Raw genomic sequence first — 4576 nt, 5'->3', positions numbered from 1 at the left:
GTCCCATTTACTTTGTACGCCAGCATGTGAATTCTTGGATTTCCAATCGTGTAATCAATATCTGTGAAGGCATTCATCATGACTAGTAACATCATAATTATGTATGACATGGTTAATTATGGTTGGGTGGGTGAAAATGTGCATAACCACATAATCGGATGAACGAATTTGTGAAAAGGATGGCCACAGGTTATATATGAAACTAATGGCACGTACTAACTTAATGTTTATACATAGATATTTATGTGACATCCAGTACTAATAATAGCTCTGAATTACATCTTGCTGTGTGGTAAAATATATCTTTTTTATGTCTTTGAAATCAATAGATTTTGAGTCTATATATTTTGTGAGAGATTTTTGAATAATTGCAGTTTATCCTTTACTGTATATTTGTAGGGTCTAAACTTCATAGAGGAAAACTGAAGCAGCTAGACTGAAGCAGTTGGGTACTTGCTTATCACTAGAATGCCATTATGCCCTTACACATGTGCTGCTGCTGCATGGTTTAAATTTGAAACTTAAGACCCTACATGTGTAATAAATTGGTGGATTGATGTAATGATATGTATTTACTGTGGAGATGTTAATTCATTTGGATCTGATGTTTTATATGTTGAAAAATTACATGGATGCAATTATATGGGCTGAATTGTGTGTGCTGAGAAAAAATGTGCTGAATTTTATGGGCTTGGGAAAAATATGAGCTGAAATATGTGGGATAAAATATAGACTGTATTATGAGAGCAAAAAAATTTTATATGGGCTGGATTGTTGTGGGCTTGAAATCTATATGGGCTGTAACTGAAAATAATGTACCAGCTAATACCACTCTAAATAGATTTCAGGCCCATGAGCTATGTGGGCTTTAGTAGGCCAAAACTCATTTTGTGACATTTTTTCTCCCTGCCATGTCAGCTGCCACGTGGCAAGGCCTACGATATTGTGATAATAACCAATGTCATATGCTTGTGACATGAACCAAACAAATATCACATAATCATTTTATGACGCGGGCTTTTCCACATTTTGATTTTTGTCAATTTGATGTCACAAATCTTAATTTGTAACATAAATTTCATATATTGTGACATAACTAAACGTTAAAAAGCCATGTGTTTCTTGTAGTGATTGCGTGTAGTTAAGGTGTGTTGACCCTAAGGAATTAGTCATGCAGTTAAAGTCAATATTATGTGCTCTCCATCCATTGATCTATGCTACTTCTATCCTCAGAAGTACGCGTGCATTTACTCTATGCTACTTTTGTTCCTGGAAGTACCACCCACATATATACACACCCCATGCATCATGTGCTATTTTTTACCTAGGTAACACACACCTATGCTACTCCTACCCTAGGAGTATGCATTCCACTATTCATATGCATACACTCCATTCACCTAGAAAATGTTCTGCTCCTACAATGGGAGTGAACACCAAAAATATGTGTTGCCATCCTACCCTTTTCCCGTCATCCAATAAAGTTCCAGTTACTTCAGTTAATACTCCCTACAGATATAGTTCTATTAAGAGGCTCGGTTGATCTTAAAAAAAGAGGACAAATGTCCCAAGAAAGAAAAAAAATAAATGAGCAGCCCAAGTACTCCCCAAAGTTTCTAGAGTTCCAGATAAGGGAGGTATATATCCCCAAGGAGCAAATGTAGAATTAGATTTCCAACATCATCATTGCTGCCCCTCATAATCATTATTATCGCTCATATCACTCATTGCATTACCCTCATCCACATGCACATATGATTTGATTGTATGACTAGTTTCTCTAGATCCACGTTTTAACTATACAACATATGTTTGCAAGTATGTTTGAGCTGTCTCCCCACCTGCGAGCTTCACATAAGCTTATTAGATGTAGGGATAGAAAGAGAGAGCATAATGTCACATATTCTAAGAGTAGAGAGAAGGTATACATCATTCTTGCCTTGTTAAGGATCCAGAAATAGCATAAATGAGAGACTAGAAAGGGTCATATAAGAAAACTCTGAGTTTTATTAAAAAATTTTGCAAAAGCTCTAGAATAATAGCTGATAAAAGAGTGTGAAGTATAGTGCTTGACTTGATTGTTCTGTCTTTCAACTGCTCAAGACCCAGGTGACATTAACAAGCCCCATAATGGAAGGTAATATGAGTAAGTTTTGAGTTCTTGTTTGAACACATGTGTACTTTTGAGGCGTGAAAGCATTGTAACAACTCCTAATCCATCACTTAGTTTATCTTTGCTTAAGGACGAGCAAAGGGTAAGCTTGGGGGAGTTTGTTGACAGTAGATGACTCTTAATTTTAATCATCAACTAGACATGAAAATGGATCTATATGCAAACATCTCGTAGATATAGGGTTATCACTGACAGAATTCCACGAGTTTTGGTGAATGTCTATTTCTGTAGGGTGTCAGCTGAAAACAACCAAAGATGGTCCACATGTCAGGTTTACATAGAGAGAATACCATGAACTTCAACTTAGGAGTAATCTAGAAGGTTCGAGGAGGCTCCAGACCGAATGGAAAGTGAGTAAGGTCCGGGTGATGGGCAGCCGCTCGAAGGGCATGGGCGCTCGCCCAGAGATCTCAGCTAATGAGAGTGAGCCTCACAGATCCTACCTCCACCGCCTTTGAGGGGTAATCTTGAGCGTACGTTTAAGTCGGTTTCATCCGAGGGCTGTGGTGATTCCTAGGGGGCTACAAATATGACCCTGACCCCCTGAGGAGGAGCTAATTCTAAAACCCTAATTCATATTTTTCTAGAGAGAATTAGCTAGAGAGGGCTCCCTTGAATGGATCTATCTCCTTAGGGTTTTAGCAACAAGAGAGATTGAGAGAGTATAGGGTGGAGATAGAAGTGGAGGAAGCTTGGCATGACATTGTCTTCTTTCTTATATCTACGGGATCAAGTCTCCTAACCCGAGGCTTAGTTCTAGAATCATTCAGCAATTTGACTTGTAATACTAGTTAGTTATTGTTCGTATTGTTCTTCGGTTTATGGGTTTACTTTATCTGATTTGCATTGGGAAGAGAGTAATTGTTCATAGCGTAAGCGTGGTGCTTGGGCTAGGAACATTCGTAGATACTCCCTGTCTGGTCAGATTTATGGTAGCATCGGGGGAACAATATCTACACAATTTACCATAGGTTAGAAGAAGACTATGAAGGAGTTCTCTCTATATCGCTCTTATCTCATTACCTCGTCTTGCAAGCCCGGGGGTTAAGTATAGATTTAGGTTAGTCTGATGCACGCTTTCTCCCAGTGGTAAAAATATAAATAATGATACTCTGAAACATCTCCAAGGTTAAGTGCTCACTGATATCCGTGCGCTTGCTGATTAATTCTCTCTATGCGTATCTAATATCAAAAGCGTGCTACCAGCGGAAGAGGGTCGTAGCTCGACCGTGGGCCTAAAGTGAAGCTGGGCTAAGCTCTCTACTGGGCCGAAAGCGATAGCAAGAAAAAAAAGGAGAGGCTCACGTGAGCTGGGCTGCACAGTGCACAGAGCGCGTATTGGTCATGGGCCGAGCCAGGCAGTTGGTTGCTTTGGCTGGTTGTACAGTGTTTTATAGAGTTTTTCTTTTTTATTTTTCAGAAACAGTTTTCATGCATATTTGAATAAATTTGCACAGTTTTGATGGTATTTTCTGCACAAATTTTGTCCAAAGATAAATTTGCCCAGAAAATAGTAAAGTAGTTAAAGAGTTTCTAGAAAATGGAATTAAAATTTTATTAAAGTTTTCGCTGCGTACTCACAGTTATTTGTTTATTTTTCATTGTTAAATTCAAACCAAAGGGAGAGTTTAATTTTAAAAAATGGACAAAATTACAGATTATTATAATATTATTATAATTCTGACCAAAGTTGACTAATACCAATATTATGATGTTATCATGGTTTTTGTCATGCATTCATTCTATTTCTGTCCAAAGGTGATGTAGAATTAATGTAAAAGAATAAATTGTATGTTATAATTTGGAGAGCAATTACAGATATTCAATAAATTATAATATTTTTATTTTCTGACTAAAGTTGATGATAACAATATTATAAGTTATGTTTAAAGTTTAAAACTCTGATGAATTTTGCATCAAAGTGGTCAATTTGGATAAAGATTAGAAATGTTCATGAAAATAGAAAATAGCATTTTTCACGTTTCCGTTGTAAAGTTGATTATGATATTATCCTTTTCTGAGCAAAGTTTTCAATAGTAATGTCATGACATTGTTTATCAATTATATGCATTAATTCTATTTCTACCCAAAGGTGATATAGAATTGATATAGAAGAATCATGACATTGTTTATCAGTTATATGCATTAATTCTATTTCTACCCAAAGGTGATTTAGAATTGATGTAGAATGATGATTTATTCTATTTCTGCCCAAAGGTGATCTGGAATATAAAAGAAAGATTAAAAGTTTAATGTGCATGTCTTTAACGAGACCAACATAGGTTTATTTTCATGCTCATTATATTGATCATTGTTGAATATGTTTCAGAAAAGGATCTCCATGCTTTCATTCTAGAAGGTAGTGAGAAAAGAGGTGAGTACTTATGACTCAGAAGATGAAAT

The sequence above is a fragment of the Sorghum bicolor genome, chromosome 7, assembly GCF_000003195.3.
Source record: "Sorghum bicolor cultivar BTx623 chromosome 7, Sorghum_bicolor_NCBIv3, whole genome shotgun sequence".
NCBI lineage: Eukaryota > Viridiplantae > Streptophyta > Magnoliopsida > Poales > Poaceae > Sorghum > Sorghum bicolor.
Note: the sequence above shows the minus strand (reverse complement) of the source record.